The sequence below is a fragment of the Chionomys nivalis genome, chromosome 14 (assembly GCF_950005125.1).
Source record: "Chionomys nivalis chromosome 14, mChiNiv1.1, whole genome shotgun sequence".
NCBI classification, from domain to species: Eukaryota; Metazoa; Chordata; class Mammalia; order Rodentia; family Cricetidae; genus Chionomys; species Chionomys nivalis.
This window is the reverse complement of record NC_080099.1, coordinates 58547399-58570360: the sequence shown is the minus strand read 5'-3', so window position 1 is coordinate 58570360 and position 22962 is coordinate 58547399. Positions and strand designations below refer to the sequence as shown.

The window sequence follows — 22962 nt, the reverse complement described above, 5'->3', positions numbered from 1 at the left end:
CCAGGATGTATACTTTAGGGACTTTTAAGTGTAGATGGTTTAATCTTTGTGTGTAGCTCTGTGAAGTTAAAAAAATACATGTGTACCAATATTAATCTGAATACCAAAATTATTAAGAAATGACAAAGATTTTTAAAAAGAAAAGTGGGTTAATAAGAAAAATAGAATATTATATACTTATATTTCATTTTAATATTTAGGGAAATGTGGCTCATGAGGTAGTGATAGGAAAAGCTAGATGGGTAGCTGATTTTTGTTTCAATGTATAAAAGGAAAATACATAGATAAAATTTACTTAAAATATTTACATTGCATTTTTCTTATCCAAATTTACCACAGACTATGAAGTGTAATGGTGAACAGATATGAGAATCTGTTTCTTTAAAAGGTTATTAATGGATCCTAACTACAGTAATATACGTGAATAAGAGGAATGAAATGCACTGTGATTTTGCACACTTCTGGATATTATGAAATCTGCATTGTTTGTAGGGTGTAAGTTAATGTTTTTAATCAATTCCATTCATGGAAAACCACACTGAACCTCTAAAACACGTCTGTTTATTTATTTATCCACAGACCTTTTTTAGGCCTATGACTCTGTATCCAATATGTAAATAAATACTTGATCTATGGAGGTCTGCTTTCGGTAATTCACAAATAATTAAAGGGACAGAAAAGTTATCATAAAACAAGCATGTAAGCTGCTATTCAGGGCAATAAATCAAGTCTTCTGGGACTGTGGTGGCACGAATTGAACTCCTAAAAGAAACAACACCTGCCAGGTGAGCATGATGGGAATCTTCCTCAGAGGGCACTCAGCACAAGCCAAGTCATGGACAGAAAATTATTTAGGGCAAAGAACTTATAAGAGATAACAGTAAGTACCAGACATAGACTGAGAAAAGAAGGAAGAGAGTAAGAGAATAGGAAGTGACATGCTGTTGGAGGGCTGGGCCCTCATTCAGAGTCAATGTGAGCACGTTAGGTCTGTTTGACAGGGAGGTGACAGGACAACAGAAAACCTATTTTTCCCGATGTTGTTGTTTTGAGTTCTTAGATGGTATCTTTTTACCTAGTATACACCTGATTATAAAATTCTATTTTACAGACATTACTCAGACTTTTACGAGGATAGTGGTATGGAAAGGATAAAAGGAAAGTATAGAGGTTATCAGTTAGAAGAATCAGAAACCATCAAAGTTGGCATCTCTGAAGACTGAGATGGGTAGGGAGAGAAATAAGAATAGTGAGAAGCAGAAACAGGACAGCCAGGGATCCAGGATGAACACCCGGGATCCAGGATGGACACCAGGATTCAGGATGAACACCAGGATCCAGAATGAACACCCAGGGTCCAGGATGAACACCCGGGGTCCAGGATAAACACCAGGTGTCCAGGATGGACACCAGGGGTCAGTGATGAACACCAGGTGTCCAGGATGAACACCAGGATTCAGGATGAACACCTAGGGTCTAGGATGAACACCAGAGGTCCAGGATGGACACCAGGGATCCAGGATGAACATCAGAGGCTTAAGATGGAAGGGAAATGAAAGGCAATTAATGAATTTAAATAAAATTACTTGAACAATAGTTTAAAACAGTGAATCAGTTAAAATTTATTTAAATGGAAAAAAATCATATTACATTTCACACTTTATATTTCTAATTAAAGCATATTTATGGACAGAGATGATATACTCAGGAAAGTTTAAAAAACTGTACCAAATAGCATAATGGTGGTTTTTATAGCTATTTACTTGTTAAAGCAAAACCAACTTTCTAACCACGAAATGCGTTTTGTTTTTAAACACAGAATTAAAGGGAATGATCTATTAAAAAAATGAAAAATGTGCTTTTATTCTAATTGAAGCATTTATGCTAATACACATGGGTAATTTATTTTTTGTTATTTCATTCAAAGAGAATCTGGAGGAGAGCACTCATAAACACATGTTCTCACTTTTGTTCACTTGAATCCTCTAAAAATATATCAAACATTCCCTGTAAGAAAGTATTCTAATATTGAATAAATAACCTAAATATATATTACATTTTAAGCCAAATCCATACTAACATAAACCAAATTAAATTTCTAGTACAGTTAAAAATTAAACCTACTATTTTCTTTTCTTTAATCTGAGATCATGTTATATAAACATATACATAGATAAACTTATTTATATATTAGGTTGAATGATAATTACCATTTGTGAAAATCCTTTGCAAATATCATCTAATTATAATTTCATATAAAATATAAGCAATGTGAGAAATATTTTTAGACAGAGTAGTTCACTCCAGGTGTTACCAAGGTAACTAAACTCAATAGTTTTACATATTTGAGTCCTAAATAAATCAAGGTTTTTCACAGAACAAATCAGTAAACTATGTTTATTTGTACAAGATATACTTACATATCTTGTAATTTAAATGGTTAAAGGTAACATTTCATGATACAGTTTTTTAAAAATCAAATTTAAAACAAATTTTAGAGGTTTTCATTTACATAAATCAGTACATTTCACTGAATAAACATTAAATCGAGGTCAATTTTTATTGTCTTGCCTCATTCAACTACATTTTATATCCTGTAGTTTGCCCTAACCAACTCACAGCAATTCACTGCTCTTGAGGTTTCGTCTGATTTCTGATCCAGTGGGGTTGGCTCCATCTATCTTGGTTGCTGATGTCAGTGACAGAATGCTACACTGAGAGAAGACTATTTTGATTTGTAGTGTCTGAGGGGAGGGCCTTCAGGTTCTCGAAACAAGGCTGGTGGGGTCTTCTCTCAAGGATTCAACCTAGGTACCATGCCTCTGTATGAAGTCTGAAGAAAACACAGCACTTGGTGTTTGGTTGAACAGCCATGCCCAGCGTACCTAGCAACAGGTGAGAATGTGGAATGTGGTGATGCAATTGTGTGGGTTCCACTGACATGGGGAAGGCAGGAGATGTTTGGATTTAATGTATACTTACACGTAATTTAAAGTGGATTTAATGTTGTGGATGCTTATTGCCTGTTAGCTTTACTCTAGTTCATATAGAAAGGTTGTAATACCAAGTAGAAGGCTATTCATCTTATTCTTTCCTCTTTAGTCCCTATTCCAACCATCAGGCAGTAAGGCTCTAGAAACACTACGGTTGCTTAAAGCGCTCCCATCCATGTCATTTTAATGACAACCAACTTTAATGGCTGGCTTTCTCTCTATGAAGCTAATGAACTGTGTGTGTGTGTGTGTGTGTGTGTGTGTGTGTGTGAACACTCCTGAGCATCTGTCTTTTTACTCACTCTCCATTGCCCTTCACCGTGGCCCTTAGACCAGCTACCTTGAAAAACAAACAGGAAAAGTGCATCCATATTTAAAATTCCATGCTTGGAAGCTTACTCTGAAATTCAAGGTTGGATGCTTACAGCTATAATGAGACTTTATTTCTATTGCTTTCTTTTAACCCTAAATTCTTCACTTATGAAAAGTTATTCTTTAATGGATTTTAATTTTTTCATATATTTTAGTATACAACAAACTTCAAGTCCAAAATATAAATGTAGATAATATTGTTCCTAAAAAGTACTTTATACACAAAAGAAAAATGATATTTCAAAGTTCTTTCAAAATCTATCTGCAAAGTGAGATCAGGTGCAAGTACCCTTAATATCAGTTGATGTCTTCTGTAATCTCAGTGCTCTGCAAAGTTTAGACCCATGGGCATGCCTGATGGGATCAGACCTCACCTCTCACTCAGAACTGTCTTTGCTCTAGAATAGGAGGCAGGTGATTCTCACTTTCATCTTTTATTACCTTGCACACAGGCATTTAAAACCAGACTCCTCACATCCTGCTCTCCCACGACAGAAAGCATAGTTATTAAAATGTTACAAGCCAGTACCTGACCAGCTAAGGCAAGAGGAACATGGATTTGAAACCTGGCTATCAAATAAAACCTTGTTCCAAATAAATGAGTAAATAAACAACAACAACAATAAAAAAAAACTCTAAAAACCTGTCATTTTGTTTGCATTGCACACTGCTCTTTGGATTATATACTACTTGACAATATAACCTTGAATGTGTACAGAAAAATGAAGCCAAGACTTGAAGTCAAAGTACTCACATTTCCTACAGTAAATAAACGCATATATGGCAAAGACTGGAAAGGTACACAACACTGATTTTAAATCATAAAATTGATTTTACTGAGGATGAAAAAATAATGCCTTCAGTTTTTTACTAAACTAATACTGAAGAAAGTGGCCTTGTTGCTTTTGTTTGGTAGCTCTTAGTTCATTCTAAATATTAGGTATATTAATAATATCTATCAATAAAAGGTAATCTTGATTATTTATTTTGAAGTAAGTGTTCTACCAGGGGCTAGAGAAGTGACTCACTCAGTATGAACACTTGTTTCTCTTCAGAAGACCCAGAACCCACATAGTGGCTCATAAATTTCTATAACTCCAATTCCAGGGGAGCTAAGATCCTCTTCTGGCTTCTGTGGGCACATATGCAGGAAAATACTCATGCACATAAAATAAAAACTAAAATAAAGTTCTCATAGGAATTATGTACATAAAAGTGGTGAGCATTATAACAACAGGATGGGAAAGAGAAACCAATAAATGAAGGATAAATAAACTTCTACTAAAGATACTCTATTGGGCATGGTAAATCAAAGATAGATAACATAAAACAAATCTTAGACTAAAGTATCTTAGGTTAAACTTTGATGTTAGGCTAAACTATCAAGTCAAAAGCAAAACACTATCTGGTACCTGAGTGTCTCATATGATCAATATAGTGGTGAAATTAGTATAAAGGCATCTCCAGATGAAAGAAAATGACAAGTATCCATGGAAGTGACAGTCATGATTATTTAGGTACAATTTAAGTCAGGTAACACAAGGACGGTGGCCTCAAGGTTTCAGCCAATGCTTGGGACAAAGGGGAGAGTTTGAAGAATAAAAGATTTGTGCATATTCATAATACTATGGGTTGAAGTTTATGAAATTCAGAACAGCTCACTAGCAGCCTCAGAGGCATGCAAAGAACTAGAAAGAGTTCCCTCATGATATAATAGGGGTGTAGACTTCAAAGAAATATAGGTATTTTGCTATGGATTCTTCTTTCCTTGATAATTGTAAGTCTCCCAAGGAAGGAACTTGGAGAAACTTATGGACATCAGTCTAGCCTCAGGAGATGCTATTTATTTCTCTGTGCTCTCTAAGCAAGTATCAAATGACAATGACAAAGATACCTCCCTGTAGTGGGCTGCGGGGAGGCCTGTTTTTCGTCCTGCCCGGCTCCCGCATGGTTAGCTTTACACCCAAAATAACAACACACAAACTGTATTCATATAAACACTGCCTGGCCCATTATATCTAGCCTCTTCTTGGCTAACTCTCATATCTTGCTTAACCCATTTCTAATAATCTGTGTAGCACCACGAGGTGGTGCCTTACCAGGAAAGATTCAGCATGTCTGACCTGGCAGCTGGCTCCATCGCATCTGCTCTGGAGAGGAGAGGCATGGCCTCTGCCTAATTTCCCTTCTTCGCAGCATTCTGTTCTGTTTACTCTGCCTACCTAATTTTCTGTTCTATCAAAGGCCCAAGGCAGTTTTTTTATTAACCAATGAAATCAACACAAAACAGAAGACTGTCCCACATCACCCCCCAATTCTAAGATGACTCAGTCCTGTACGAAAACATAAATATAATAATATTCAGTGGTTTATTGTGTGAACTGTGAAATAATATTTGAAGTTTACCTGTTATCATGTTTATGTATTTGTATACATTTTAATTTCTTCAATATGACTTGATTATATGTCAGTCTCACATACTTATGCACACACATACAGTGCATGCACACATAAACACACACATGCACACACACATGTGCACACACCCACATACCTTGCTATAGCACTTTTGTAACCATAGACTCTAGGACAGATGCCCTTGGGTTATTTAACCTGACACTAAATTTGTCTCAAATTTTACCTAAATTATTAATGATTTTCAAGCCCCTTTCCTTAGAAGGATTTGGCACACATCAGTGGAATTTGATTTACTTCCTTTTCTTTGCAAGGCTTTCCTTTCCTTGATTTTCAAAATATGTATTAATAACCAATTAGAGTTTAAATGTTTATAAACTAAGCATTTTGTTTCTTTTTTCCCTTTCTCTATCTTTTTTTTGTGTGTGTGTGTAAGGTGCACTGTGTGTATGTGAACATATGTGTGTGGTGTATATATGTGTATGCATGTTTCTGCCTGTGTTTCTGTGGAGGACCAGAGTTGTTGTGAATCAGTCCTGGTGTGCTTCTATCTTACTTACAGAAGCAGGGTACTCAGTCAAACCAAGGGAGTCTCTACAATCAGCTTGCTCTGAGAATCCCTTTTCTTCACCTTTATTACCAACATTTATGCACCCTCTGGGGATTTGAACTCAAGTCCTCATGCTTGCCTGTCAATCACATTAGCGACTGAGTCATTTTAACAGACCCTAGACATTTTACATCTTACATATCTTCCTGTTCCTATGTGAAACGTAGTCTAACACTTTCGTGTGCCAGCTTGAGGCAAGAAATTTCCATGTAAAGTCTAAAAAAGCTTTAAAAATTAAAAAAAGGCTTCTAGACCAACAAAAGTGGGAGTCAAACACAGCTTCTTGGTAACAGCATTTTTTTCAAATAGGCTCTGTTTGCAAGGGAGGTACAGTAAAATCTGTGTGGCTTATTTAAAAAACAGCAGCTTCCTAGTTTGCCAGCACAAACATCTCTGACTCTTCCAGTAGGTCTGGCTATAGAGCATATAAATGGGGTCTGTGAGCAACATGTTACAAATTACTTAATGGTGTGACATAGACTCACTTTATACCTGGAAATGGGACAGAGATGGTGAACATGACTCCACCATGTTGGACTGGGCAGAGTCAAAAAGCAAATCAACCTTAGGCCTAGTCATGCTGTTTAACATTTTAAAAAGCAGTCCTGGCTAGAAAAGGATTACAGATACACAAGAAAGACAAATTTAGATGAAAAGACCTCTAAATGGGTCACAGTGTGTTTAAATAATGTACGTAGGCTTGAGAGAGGAAAGAAAAAGAATATACACAGTTATAAAAAGAAGTAAACAGTTTTTTAAAAAAAAGGTAAAGTTTTTAAAGAGACAGTACAGACAGTGATAGATTAAATAATAAGGAAAAGTAAGACATGTAAAGATGGAATATACACAGAGAGTCTGGATTATGTATACTATTGTGTTTTCTTTGAATTTTTGACTGCAGAGAGACATTTCATTCTGGGGACTGCTAAGCTAAACCAATAAAAGTATCTTGACTTCCAAATTTGGGTCTAAGGATTTGATGCTTTGGAAAAGAGGTTTTTGTTTGTTTGTTTGTTTTGACAGAGGATAAGAACCCATAGATTTCTTCCATACTAATGTAGGTTGATTCACCAAGACCCCCCCCCGAAAAGTTCACTGTGAACACCCCCAAAATATTACTTTGTCCCAAAAAAAGCAGGATGCAGTTTGGAGAGAACTACGCCCAAATTCTCAAATATTGTTTATAAATGTTTGCTTACATTTAAAGGGGGATGTGATACAGAGATCAATACTTTGCTTTGGTATGGAATTTGGTCTATATATACAAATTTTAGGTCAATTTTGTTATATGTATATTTCTGCTCCTGATTAAGATATTATGTTTGTGCAGCTCACTATAAATGTAATGTATAATTAAGAAATACAGGTTAATAGTCATCTATTATAGCCAAGCTTGTAGTCATGTTAGTTAGGTTTTCTAGATATTATATAGAGATATATGTCAGTTAGATAGGTATTCTTCAAATCTTTCAGAGACCTTCGGAATACGGCATTTAAAATGTTTTAAGAACTTAGAGTTTTTATGACATTGGGACACATATGCTCCTGGCAACACCAATAACTTCAAGAGGAAGATGGGCACTGAAGAGGCTCCTTATGGAGTTTGCTAGCCATTTGGGCAAGAAACTGTTCTTGCCTAGACTGCTTAATGTTATGTTGTATGAACTGAAAATGCAGGTTCTTCAGAAAAGTGATTGCTGAACTTGCCTAAAGATGTGATGATCTTCAGGATTCTTGCTTCATGAAAGAGTCTGATAGACATTCTGTAGGACACAGAAGAAAGTGACGGACAAACTGCCAATATAGGCAGAACTGTCTTTGAAATTTTCTTCTTCATGGAAAAGTCTGCCAGATACTATGGGCCTGTAGGCTGAAGATGGATGCTCCAATGTTAGAGAAGAACTTCAGGTTACTGTCCAGGCAGCAAGATATCTCTGTCAATTCTAGAGATTTGGAAGTTGCTTACGATGCACTTCTAGAGTTTTGGAGGTTGCTTACAATTAACTTCCTATTAACTTACGTAATATTGTATCCTTCTGGAGTCTTTGATGGAATTGAAGAATAGATAGTTATAGTTAATGATTTCCTTAGTTATGATAAAAGATAAAGTAGATATATAACTGTTTTGTTATATGTAATTTTACTATGTTAATGTTAAAAACTTATTTTATTTAAACAGAAAAGGGGAAATGGTATGGGAAGTTCTTCTGTCTATGTTTTGCTTTTATTGGTTAATGAATAAAGAACCTGCTTTCTGCTAATGGGTAAGCAGAATAGAGCTAGGTGGTAAAACTAAACTGAATGCTGGGAGAAAGAAGGCAGAGTCAAGGAGAAGCCATTTAGCCTCCACCGTGAACAAATGTCAAAATTTGCCGGTAGGCTACCACCTCATGGTGATGCACAGATTAATGCAGATGGGTTAGATTAGGATATAAGAGCAAGCTAGAAATATGCTTAAGTGATTGGCCAAGCAGTGATTTTAAACATATAGTTTCTGTGTAATTATTTTGGGAGTCTGGATGGCCAGTAAATGAACAAGTGGCCTCTACCAACACTAACTTTTGACACAAAACTAATATCACAGATATAAAGATTCAAAATCAGATATAGTTTAAAAAATGAACAACATCATAGATAAAACAAGTATGGATGGTATTCATATACTTATGAAGCTGTTTGATCCTACTGCACGTACTGGCTTTGTGGGAGCCTAGACAGTTTGGATTCTCACCTTACTAGACTGGAATGGAGGTGGGTGGTCCTTGGACTTCCCACAGGGCAGGGAACCCTGATTGCTCTTCAGGCTGACGATGGAGGGGGACTTGATTGGGGGAGGGGGAGGGAAATGGGAGGCGGTGGCGAGGAGAAGGCAGAAATCTTTAATAAATAAATTAATTAATAAAAAAAACATAAATTCACTAAAAATCTAGCAATCTCTTGAGGATGACCACACAGACAACCCAGTCAAAGCTGGTAAGAATGTCTAAGACATCAAAACAGATATATGGCATGAATGTTGAAGGCACTCGCAGCTACTTAACAGAATATAGTCAAAACAGGAGGGGCATTACAGCTGAGGAAACCACATAGTCAGAGGCCATGAAGGGGATATAATTGAGGAGCATATTTAAGGCTTTTTATATGTTTTTTTTTACATTCAAGGAGTATAAAAATACAAAGCTTAGAAGGCATAAAGATTTAGTTTGTATACACTGCTGGAAAAGCGTTCAGGTAAACATCAAAATGTTGAGTAAGTGCCTCTGTCTCAGAAGCATTCAAGGGTAACTATTGGGGAGAAAGCTCTTTGATATATTTCAACCCACTTTGATTGGCACAAGGCAGATATTCAATAACTATTTATAGGCATAAACCATCACAGAGGCTCACACCTCACTGTTAGTGTCAATATGAGAACTAGGCTATGATGCTTTCCATAACCGAACACATTTCTAAACTAGTTTTCATATGAATTAGAAACTGTGATAGTGAGAAATAAGAGTCCTCCTATCCACTGTCCCTCACACTAATTTCTAGAACCTGCAGATATCATCAAATATTATTTCTTTGATCATGCTGTGTTATGTGGTACAGCTGATCTCAGATAGAGGAATTATCAGATTGGACGTGATTAATCAATCATGCTAGCCCTTAGAATCACAGAGGCAATCCAGGAAAGCAGATGTCCAGCACTCAAAAAGTTGAGAAAGGGCGATTAGGAGTTTGAAGCCATCATAGTCCACATAAGGAGACCATGATTAAAATATGAAACAAACAAAAATCAGATACACTACCATAGAATTTTTTTTCTGATTAATACAGAGAAATAATACAACCTGAAACACAAATGCTTTGGCCACTGCTGTGCTGAGAATCCAGAGGACAGAAACTAACAATAGCAAGGCAACCTAAGGCATTGGAAGAAATCCCACTGACAGCCAGCAAGGAAACAGGAGTCTCAGTCCCACATCCAGAGGAATTAAAGTCTGCCAGAAATCAAATAAGCTCAGAAGTGGACTCTTTCCCAGCTCTCCTCACTGCAGCTTAACCAATCTAGGACCTTGATTTCCACTAGTGGCGCAGGATCCAATGTAGCCTGCCTGAACCCCTTAGCAACAGAACCAGGAGAGGTGGGGATTGCTTCAAACTGTCATGTCTGTGACAAATTTTAAGCAGTAAATTAACATGAGTATACGAGCACATTTACAAGTATTTTTGATTATATGTTAGGATGAATAACAACAGAATTTATATATGGTAAAGGGTAGACAGGAATCAACACCCTCAAAGTTTAGTTCATGAAGAAATTCCAGGGATGACTTTTTGAAATACATTTAGGCACTAATCATTTCCAACCCAACAAAAATCAGAACACCAGGTATTGGTTCAGTTTATCTCAGATAGGATCAGAAATTCCCGTGTGTGATGTGTGTATATGTCATATATGTGTTAGCATTCATGTATGCACACCTGTAGGAGCACATATGAAGGTCAGAGTAGAGTGTTGGGGATACTATTTCAACTGTACTTCCCCTTATTGCTTTTGATACCAACTTGGAGGCTTGCTGTTTTAGCTAGACTGGCTGGACAGTGAGTTCTAGGGACCTATCTGACCTCACACCCTAATGCTGGGGTTACAGGTGCATGCAACCTCGTTTGAATTTCTAATTTGAGTCCTCGTGCTTTCAGGACAAACCATGTTACCCACTGGGCCAACTCTTCAGCCATAGAAACATTTCATATGCAAGAATTTAAGTGCCAAATGAGAGCAATTAATAACATTTATAATTAACAACTGGCTGGTTGCATGTGCAATCTCAGGGAGTAACTGTGAATAGCAGTAGAATTAAATAGGATGGATTACCCAGCAAGCTATGCTCAGAAAGATTGAACCTGAAGACAGTTTAATCCCATCAATTTTTCTCTGGGAATATCTCAGAAGAAATGTCCAACATCAATGTTCTCTTTACTTACCAAAACTAAGAAGGAAAATGACACCTAGCTGCAGCGGACTTACTTCGTAAAAAGAAAAAATAAAATAACGTGGAAAAATATTTCTCAAAAAGAGTAATGTAAGCCGGGCGGTGGTGGCGCACACCTTTAATCCCAGCACTCGGGAGGCAGAGGCAGGCGGATCTCTGTGAGTTCGAGGCCAGCCTGGTCTACAAGAGCTAGTTCCAGGACAGGAACCAAAAGCTACGGAGAAACCCTGTCTCGAAAAAATAAAATAAAATAAAATAAAATAAAAAGAGTAATGTAAATGTGAGAAGGCAAAGACCTCACATCAGTGACATCATCTTTCACTTTGATGCAAATTATCTAATCTTCAAAGTCTGTCTTCTGAGGTCCCCAGGTTCCACTCAGCTCCTCTCCTCTAACTCCAAACCATCTTATGTGCACAGAGACTTCCTGCAAGTCATTTCACAGAAGAATATCTTGATGGACAGATCGATGTGCTGTAATGTGCTGCAATTCCACCCTGGAAAAATAGTACTTCTATCATGTTCCTGTAATTTAAACCTTTTGTCTCTATTTGTAGAATCGAAGACTTGTTTTTCTTGGGAATTTCTGATACGGGAAAGGAGGTAGAGAAGTGTGCTGAATTTTGAGAGTGTGTGTAGAGAGAGACATACTTAGCTCATGGTGGACCTGTTAAGGTGCCAGGCTTTTAGAGGAAATGGAAGGTGAGGGTTTCAAATACACACCCATTAGGCTTTCTGTTAAATCCTCCTAGCTCGACCTGAGAGATTCTCTTCTTTAAGTGTGTTGTGTCAGGACTACACATTGAGGACACTGGGGCTTTCTACTCCAGTGTTTGAGAAAGTTGGACCTTACTGTTTTTCTTTTCTTCTTCTTCTTCTTGTTTTTTGTTTTTTTTTTTTTTTAAAGACCAACAAATAAATCCTAAAATAAGTTCCCTGAAAAGCACTCATGCATTCCTTGCTCTTCCATACTGGTCACTGGCTAGAGTTTAACACATCGTTCTGTCTCTATACTTTGAAAATGACATTTCCTAGGGTCCATTGACTATTGAATGGTAGTGTAGTCCAGAGAATGAAAACCATGGGCAGCGATGAGGACAGAACAAAGAGGAACTCACCATAAACCGTAAGACGAAGCCGTGACATATGTGAACCTTGAAACTCACCATAAGCCTTAAGACGGAGCCGTGCCATATGTGAACCTTGAAACATCATCTCTCGAGTTTTATGACACACACACATGAAAGGCAGTGTAAAGCTTGGGAAATGCCCAATGGGAAGAGGTCTTGGTGTGTGGCATGGGCACCCCATGTTGATTCTCCAGAACCCCGCAAAAGAAGCCACATAGCTTGTATCCGTATCCCATGGTCTCTAAAGTGAGAGAGGCGGTAGATAGAGCCCGGAAGCTTGTGGGACAGCTACCCCGTGTAAAGAGTGACAGGAACCAAAGGGGCCCTGTCTCAGACAGGCGGAAGGTGACTGCTGCACCTACTGTATCCTCTGACCTCCACACGTTCACCGTGGAACACGCACACACGCATCCACCACCCCATTCCTCCCTATGCACCTTACATATGATGATGCTTTGTGGGTGATTGAGAATAATTTTCCAGAGTTTTAAAACACTGCATCAGAATTGTAAGATTATGTTCTATTTATAATATTTCCTACAGCAATGCACATTTTCCACACAGCCATCAGAACCCATTCGCAGTCGTAAATATGCCAACAAAATAAAGTGAACCAAGAAATTGTCTCACTTTTTTTTTCCCAGATAAAATCCATTTGGGCAACTGTTGCTATTTAACAGTAGATTAAATTGTGCTGTAATTGACTCCAGGCCTTAGAAAACACTTTCCTAGCTTTGATAATGAATGCTATCCTTTAGGCAAGGAAAAGGTCTAAATACAGTCCTAGCCTACCTACACTTTTACCTTTGAAAATGGACCCTAATCAATTGTGTGTTTGAAATTCTTCCCCCACCTCTTTCTCATACTTGTGTGTGTATGTGTGTGTGTGTGTGCGTGCATATGTGTGTATGTTTGTAAAGGCTTGAAGGTGACACTGAAAATCTTTTTTGTTGAGTCTCCACTTTATTTGTAGAGACAGGCTCTCTAGCTGATCCCAGAACTCAGTGATGTATTTAGTGTACCTTGGTCCAGGTAGGTAGGGGAGGGAGCAGTATCTCATCTTGCTGTTGCTCGCTACATTCTGGGCTGATACCAGACCTGGTTGGGATTTACACAAGTTTGCAGGATCAAAACTCTGGACTTTATCCTTGCATGGCAAGTGCTTTCCTTACTAGTATTATTGAACTTAGTGCAAAGAATGAAACAGGAGCCAGGAATACAGTACAGTAAAGACCGAATGCTTACTTCATAGAGCAAAATAAACTCTAGAGAAGCACTCGATGTGTGGGTGAAATGAAGAGAGAAAAGGGTGGAGAAAGCTAAGGAGACATAGGTGTTGCCATTCTCACCTCCAGGGCATCTTCTGTGACCTGGATTTACAATCCACTGTACCATAGGCCACTAGCTTGCTCAAAACAAATTCTGAAATCACGAACCACAAATAAAGGACAGCATCCAAGGCCACCAACTTCTACTAGATCCTAGATACTTAACTGCTTGGTTTCAAGGACTGTGCTGATCTTGGCATGAATGAGTAGCTTAGCTTTAAAGACTAACATTAGCCACTAACTTCATAAATAACGTGAACGGGAAGACTATAATTGCACACAATATATACAATGTATAAACAACATAGATGCCAGAACATTAGAAGTTCGGTGACATAATTATATCATGGCTTTGTGGGATCTGCTTATTTTGGATAATTTTCCCCGCAACATAATAGAATGTGTCTCAGTTCTCTTAACACCCAGGCTGCCTCTTTTCCCATTGGACTGAGTGGTGCAGATTTTCTGCAGTTGCATTGGACATGTAGCATTAATTAGCAGGCTGAAGGGTGCTTAGGTTTTCACTTTTGGCTAGCAGACTCCAGTGAGTCTCTAATTTACACATTTCAGCTCTGCAAACACTTGCCAACCAATATGTTAAGAGTGGCTTTTAATTTGGCAGAGGCTCCGTTTCTATATGTGTTCTGCATATGTGTTCACTGTCATTCGTATTATTGTGCAGCTAAGTCATCACCACAATTATTGTAGTAATAAATTATTAATTGCAACTATATAGCATTTATACTCACATTTATTTTTCATTTATATAACTGCAGAATTATACTCTTCTTACAGTTGATTAATGTTTCTATAAAGAACCGTGTGGTCAGCCCTCGTCTTCTCAAAATGTTAGGTCTTTTGAAATGACAAGTCACGTTAAAATAATGACCAAGGCTGTAATTGTAACTCACAGTGGATTAAGCACTTGGCACACAAGCCTGATGACCTGAGTTCAATATCCAGAATCCACATTAAGGTGGAAACAGAGGAATAATTCCACAAAGAAAGACTGGCCTCTATATATCTAACACAGCATACAGACATACACAACACACATATACAATACACACACACACACATACACATGCATGCACGCAAATAAAAACATTAGCAAATTCAGGAAACCATTACCAAGTTGTCCTTTTCATCAACAGTTCAAAGTGTTGTCAGAAATGAAGTCCATGCCTTCGAACTCTTGATAAACATAGTTACAGATGGATACCTCTCGATCTGTCTATCAGAGATTTACCAAGCTTGTCAGAAATGTCCTTGCCATGTGTCAGCACTTATCTGCTGAGAGGACAGTGTATGTAGAGCTGAGACTCAGGGACACTTCACTGTCTTTACACTCCTCTGCACTTTTACAGGAATTTTCAGGACTCTACACCCTGAAACTGGCATTCCATTAGTAAGTTTATAATTTTTACTAACCGAAACTTGAAAGCAGTCGAAGCACAAGGCCAATTTCCAGCCCTTTAGAGCAAAGGGCTGAACAGAGCAGTGGGGACAGAGAGCTAAGTTTCCAGTGCACGTAAGTGTGCAAGGCCGGGCTTCTGCAGCCTGCTGCCACTTGCTGCAGATGGTGAAAACTTAGTCTTTGCTATCATGTGGTGCAGTCTTGTGCTTCCAATTTAGGTGCTGAAAACAAAAGGAACCATGTGAGCTCTGTCCCAGCACCAGTGTTGCAAGCAAGAACCCAGACCATCCTATGATAAAATTGTTCTCGCAAAGTTGGTCATATGTGTGTTTTATATTTTGACCAAGTGTTGATCTTTGATCATAAGAGAGTATTGAGTTTTAGAAAGGTTAGCATTGGTACAGGGAACATAATGAGTTGGTAGGTCACTCCAGAATACTTTATCTGATAAACAAGTCCTCTCCAGTACACAAAACACAAAATGAATTTATTTGCCATTATCTAGTTTTCCCTCAAAATTTATAGCACATTTTGTTTGTAATAACTAGCTCCTCCAGAGCTAAATATTTGATGTAAGAGTGTTATGAGTAATATCTCATTAGCCTCATGACGGCCATGTCCCTTAACAAGTTAAAAAATAAAATGCATGGGCTAAGAGATGACTCAGTGGTGGACAACACTTGCTACTCTCCCAGAGGGCTGAAATTAGTCCCAGCACTCATGCTCAAAGAGGGACCTCACAGTTAACTGCCTATAATAAGCTCCAGGGAATCTGAGGCCCCTTGTGGCCTCTGTGAGCATTTGCACACATGTGTACATATACATACATGACATATATAATAATATATAAACATAAATAAACAATACATCTTTTAAAAAGGAAATCTCCCTTTTTTATCTTCTTGTCTTTCTTCCTCCTTTCAATCATTTTCCCTTTCCTAATTACTCCACAAACTAACAAACAAACAAACAACAAAAAAAACCCATAATTTAACGTTATAAAAAATACCACTATATATGGTTGGTGGTCAAGAAACAAGCAAGGTTCTCTGTCTCTATCTCCATCCATTGCCAGATGAAGGTTCTAGGGTGATATGCAAGATGTTCATCAGTATAGCTATAGGATAGGGTCATTTCAGGTTCCCTCTCCTCAGTTGCCCAAGGTACTAGCTGGGGACATCTCCCTGGACACCTGTGAGCCCCTCTAGAGACAGAGACCCACATTGGAGCACTGGACTGAACTCCCAAGCTCCAAATGAGGAGCAGAAGGAGGGAGAACATGAGCAAGGAAGTCAGGATCACGAGGGGTGCACCCACCCACTGTGACAGTGGGGCTGATCTTTTGGGAGCTCACCAAGGCCAGCTGGACTGGGACTGAATAAGCATGGGATGAAACCGGACTCTCTGAACATGGCAGACAATGAAGGCTGATGAGAAGCCAAGGACAATGGCACTAGGTTTTGATCCTACTGCATGAACTGGCTTTGTGGGAGCCTAGGACTTCCCACAGGGCAGGGAATCCGGACTGCTCTTCAGACTCCAGAGGGAGGGGGAATCGAGTGGGGGGAGGGGGAGAGGAGTAAGGAGAAGGGAAGAGGAGTGGGAGGAGGGGGAGGGAAATGGGAGGCGGGGAGGAGGTGGAAACTTTTTCAACAAAAAAAAAAGAAAAAAGAAAATAAGAAAAAAAAAGAAACAAGCAAGGTTGAGATAGATTAAATTTCTAAGTTCAAGTGAAGTCTTGGGAGATCTTGGGAGCAAATCTGTGAACGTCTTTAAAGAGAAAAAATGAACAAGAGAAGCAGCCTACGTCCTGCGGCCATTCCCCTCAATCGTCAGTGTGAAGGAAGAACAGTCAAAAAAGGAAATAATTGAAGGCAAAGAAACACCCCAGTGCCCTCTGCCTGGCCAGTGTTAAGAGAGCCACATATATCCTTCATGGGAGAAGAGAATCTCTGGAGGCCTGGTTAATAAAAGTATATGAAACAAACAAAAATAGCTTTTAAAAATACATGATTTTTTTCCCTTAAATTTCTCCCATGCTTAAAGCAATTTCTAGGGAGAAGACACACATATACAACATCCTCTAATTAAAGTCATGACTTCTGGGAATTTTTAATATTTTTAAGTATTCTAGAAGCATTTTGAAAGCATTATAAGTGAGTTTTATTTTCTCTCCCTTAATAATTTTTTCTAATTAGAGTAACTATTACTAGATAAATCTCTGAGTTATTGGTTGTGCTGAAAAAAGTTAATTTCTTCTCCAAAAAAAAAAAAAAAAAAAAAAAAAAACCTCCCTTGGGTTTGCTCCACTAATCATTGTATAGTCATATTGTAATGTAGGTAGGTTATAGCTCTTAATCTATATTATCCATGGGATTTCCAATACTAAAGTTATTTTTATTCAAAAGAATGATATAAAATAAGTATCACAGACAAAGTAAGATCTTTTAAAGAGCTTTCTGTTGCATGAAATTATTAATGTGATTGCGTTTTTTGTGAGCTGTGGAAGGAGGCTCACTCAGTGAGGTGCTTAATTTGCAAGCACAGGTCCTGAAATTGACCCATTTGTGAAAAAAACAAGCCAGGTACTGTGGTGCATACTAGAATCATTGCACTGAAGAGACCAGCCATGCTCCATGGTGCATACTTGAAGCCCCAGCATTGGAGAGACCTTCTAGGCACAGTATTGCATATTGCAATCCTAACACTGAAGCTACCAGCCTGGCACCATGGTGCACGCTTGCAACTCAAGCATGGAGAGACCAGCCAGGTGCCATAGTGCATGTTTGCAATCCAAGGCCTGGAAAGACCAGCAAGGTGCCATAGTCTATACATGCAATCCCAGCATTGGAGAGACCACCCAGGCACCATGGTGCATGCTTGCAATTCAAGCACTGGAGAGACCAGACAGGTGCCATGGTGTGTACATGCAATTCAAACCCTGGAGAGACCAGCAAGGTGCCATGGTGCATGCTTGCAATCCAAACCCTGGAGAGACCAGACAGGTTTCGTTGTGCATGCTTTCAATCCCAGCAAATGGACAGACCAGTCAGGCACAATGATGCATACTTGCAATCCCAGCACTGGAGAGAAAAGCCAGGTGCAGTGACCAGGCACTGTGGTGTATGTTTGGAATCCCAGCAATGGAGAGTCAACCACAAATCCCTAGGGTCTGACAGCCAGTCTTCTTAGACAACCTGGCTGGTTCGAGGCCTGTGACAGATGCCTCAAATACAAAAGTTGGACATTACTTAGGCCCTCTGCATGGGGGTCACAATTGTGTACCTTGATTGGTCTGATTGTGGGGCCCCGAGCAGTGGGATCAGGACCTGTCCCTGGTATACGAGCTGACTTCTTGGAACCTATTTTCAATGCTGGGATGCCTCCTCAAGCCTTGATGCAAGGGAAGGGGCTTGGTCCTCACTCAACTTGATATGTCATGCTTTGTTGACTCCCATAGAAGGCCTGCTCCTTTTTGAAAGGAGGTTGAATGGATGACTGGGGGAGGAGGGGATAAGAGGGAGGAAGGAATGGGAAGAGAGGAGAAAAAGGAAACTGTGGTTGGTATGTAAAATAAAAGATTAATTAAAATAAAAGAAAAAATGTTGGATAGCAGTTGAGGAATGACACCAAAGCATTACTTCTGGTCTCCACAGGCACAGGTATAAACACGGAGACATTACATGCACACATAAAAACACAAAATAAAATATCAGGTTACAATATAAAATTAGGCATGAATTCAAAAAAACAATTGTGTTGCGGGAGGTCCTTCCGCTCCTCCAGCCAATAGCCGCTGAGATACCAGCCCATTGGGGCGTGGTCTCTTTCCCTTTAAAAAAGCGGCTACTTCCCTCCTCGCTCTCTTTACTTCCTGCTCCGGTTCCGGTGACTAGACTTCTTCCTAATTGCGCAGAGGGCTGTTGTCTTGGACGGTGATCTGTAAGTTTTTTCCCCTTTAAATAAATACCACCCTATTAATCATAATTCCAAACTGGTGTGGGATTGTTTATGACTTACGCTTTTACAATTGAGCAAATTTTCATACAGTTTGTAAATTCTTTTATATCCTGTAGTATGTTTTGATGTTTCACTCAGATTTTAATCCTTTTGGCTCCTTTTAAGTCCTGATAGTAAATAGTATCTCTCTTTCTTTTAATTTTCCTGTCTCTCATTGCAATTTGTTTAACTAAATCTCTTAGTGAGGCAGATGCATTTTATCTTTCCAATAATAGCATCTTGGGCTTCCATAAATGAAAAAATCTGGTCAGCCCTCCCATCAAGATCTTTTCTCTCTGCAAAGATACAATGTCTGAAAACCATGCTGGTGTTTTCTAAATTGAGAAGAATCATCCACCAATCCTTTCCTAGTTGTTTGTGAATCTGAGTGGATTTGTATGGGTGAACAAATGTAGGGAAACTTGTCTGTTGTTCCACATCTACCAAACTTGTTTGTAAAGAAGAAAGATAGCATGAACATCAATAGATGTGTATACTAATCAATATCGGTCACAAAAGGAACAAGAGAAAGAAACTCTAAGCATTTTCTATCTATGAGATGAAAACTGATTCAAAATGGCTACTGTAATCAATTAAACACAGTGCATACAAGTTTCTTTGTCATTTGCTCTTTAATCCCTATGGCAATCCCATGATGCAACTATCACTTGTGCATTTTGAATCAGAAAACTTCACATGTTGAAGCTTTCTCTGGTGCCAGCCCCACACTCTTCTTTTCATCAGCACTACAAGTTACATTAGCCTTCAGCACAGAATGCTTCCCATTTACAGAACAAGAGAAAAATTATGTTGTGGATAGAAGCCCTGGACTGGCATTCTGAAAAGCATAGACTCAGGACCACTCATTAGTTGTGTGCTCACAATGATTTGAGTATTAAAATCATTACAAAGATAAAGCCAGATACATTGAACCTCATAGAAGAGAAAGTGGGAAGTACACTTGAACGCATTGGCACAGGGAACCACTTCCTAAATATAACCCCAGCAGCACAGACACTGAGATAAACAATTAAAAAATGGGACCTCCTGAAACTGAAAAGCTTCTGTAAAGCAAAGGACACAGTCAACAAGACAAAATGACAGCCTGCAGAATGGGAAAATATCTTCACTAACCCTACATCAGACAGAGGTCTGATCTCCAAAATATACAAAGAACTCAAGAAATTGGACACTAAAAGATCACATAATACAATAAAAAATGGAGTACAGACCTTAACAGAGAACTCTCAACAGAGGAATCTAAAATGGCTGAAAGACACTTAAGGAAATGTTTAACATCCTTAGTTATCAGAGAAATGCAAATCAAAACAACTCTGAGATTCCATCTTACACCAGTAAGAATGGCCAAGATGAAAAACACTGATGACAACTTATGTTGGAGAGGTTGTGGGGTAAAGGGATCAATTCTGCATTGCTGGTGGGAATGCAAGCTGGTACACCCACTTTGGATGTCAGTGTGGCGATTTCTCAGAAAATTAGGAAACAACCTTCCTCAAGACCCAGTAATACCACTTTTGGGTATATATCCAAAGAATGCTCAATCGTGCTACAAGGACATGTGCTCAATTTTGTTCATAAAAGCTTTGTTTGTCATTGACAGAACCTGGAAACAACCTAAATGCCCCTTGACTGAAGAATGGGTAAAGAAAATGTGGTACATTTACACAATGGAGTACTACGCAGCAGAAAAAAATAACAGCTTGAATTTTGCAGGAAAATGGATGGAGCTAGAAAACATTATTTTGAATGAGGTAACCCAGACACAGAAAGACAATTATCACATGTACTCACTCACAGGTGGTTTTTAATCATAAAGCAAAGAAAACCAGCCTACAAACTACAATCCCAGAGAATTTAGACAACAATGGAGACACTAAGAGAGATTTACATAGATCTAATCTACATGGGAAGTAGAAAGTAGAAAAAGATAAAATCTCCTGAGTAAATTGGGAGCATGGGGACCCTGGGGGAGGATTGAAGGGGGAGGGGAGAGGCAGGGAGAGGAGCAGAGAAAAATGTAGAGCTCAATAAATATCAATATAAAAAAGAAAGAAAAAGAAAAATTACAAAGAACAGGGGCAGCTGTAATACATCATGGGATGCTTGCTATGATTAGTTCATGCTTACTGATCATTGAGCATTGTCTCTATCAAAAAAAGCCACTAGCTTTGGGGAGATAGAGCCTTTGATGACTAAGTGGTAGCAGGAACAAGGTATGACTATAGTAAATGTTTATTAAACTAATGACAAAAGAATGAATGAATCACTAGATGGATGGGTGACTGAGTGGATGAATTCATCATTGGAGAAATAATATGAGTCTCAAGATCACATTCCAATAAAGCTCTGATTTGTCTTCATCATTTTTCCCTTCCTGGAGTGGGATGATTTTCTGCGAAATACTGAAATTGGCAATGCTCTCCATGTTCATAACACAGGACAAGCAAGGCCCATGAATATCCATGGCAAAGACAATAAAACAATTATTTCATCATCACTTTGCCTCCATGGGGCATTCAAAATAACTTCTAGGCACCACTTGGAAGTGTTGGCTCCAGCATGAATTTGCATAATCCTCTGTTTGTTAACTATACACCTTTACCAAACACCCACAACCTTCTAAATATCAGTGCCCTCACAAAACTAGATTATCACGTAACTATATGTATTGGGAAAAGTTTTGCAATATGTTTATCTGTGATATAATGTATATTAAAGGCACATTTTGTAGCAGGATAAAATTAATATAAGAAGTGGTCCCTCCTCAAAATCCTCTAGTTGTCTTCCTGAGATCACATCGAACTCAATCTTTTAAGAAATGGTTTTATTATTTATTTTATTTTTGAGATACAATTACATATTTTCCCCCTTCCCTTCATCCCTCCAAATCCTACTGTATATTCCTCTTTACTATCTTTCAAATCATGGCTTTCTTTTTTCATTAATTTTTGTTACATACATATATGTACATACATGTAACATTATATAGACCTCAATATTTTTATTAATGGATTGAAGACTGGACTCAGATCAACATTTCCTATAACATAGCTCAGTAGTTTATCCTAAGAAATGTATGAGACATGGTATGGGAGGTCATTCTGTCTATGTGTTGCTTTCATTGGTTAATGAACAAAGAAACTTTATTGGCCTGTTGATAGGGCAGAACTTAGGTAAGTAGTAAGACAGAACTGAATGCTGGGAAAAAGAAGGGTGTAATCAAGAAGAAGCCATGGAGCTGCAGGAGACAGACTCTGGGAATTTTACCCAGTAAGCCACAGCTGCGTGGCAATATACAGATGAATAGAAATGGGTTAAATTAATATAAGAGTTAGTCAATAAGAAGTTAGAGCTAATGGGCCTAGCAGTGTTTTCATGAATACAATTTCTGTGTGGTTATTTTGGGGCTAAGCTAGCCGGGCAGCTGGGACAAACAAGCAGGACTTCCTCCTACAGAGACAATCACTGGTAACTCCATTTAACTATTAAAGGGTTTCCTTCTATACAAATGTGTGATAAACTCTGTCTAGACTTGTGATCTTTTTGCCTCACACATTCTAACAAACCATGTTCTCCTCTTTCCTTCCAGTAATTCCTCTTTTGGTATGAGTGTGAAGTCCTCTTCACAGGTCTATGCTGGGAACACTTATTCTCTAGCAGGTAAGTGCTGTTTGGTAAGGCTGGGGAACCTTGGGTAG

The 22962-nt window shown here is 38.5% G+C and overlaps 1 protein-coding gene across 7 annotated transcripts in view; it reads right to left on the bottom strand.

The window, feature by feature from the left end:
- Nol4 (nucleolar protein 4) overlaps nt 1-22962 on the bottom strand; it is a 372059-nt gene that overhangs the window by 139246 nt on the left and 209851 nt on the right. The window lies entirely within an intron of this gene.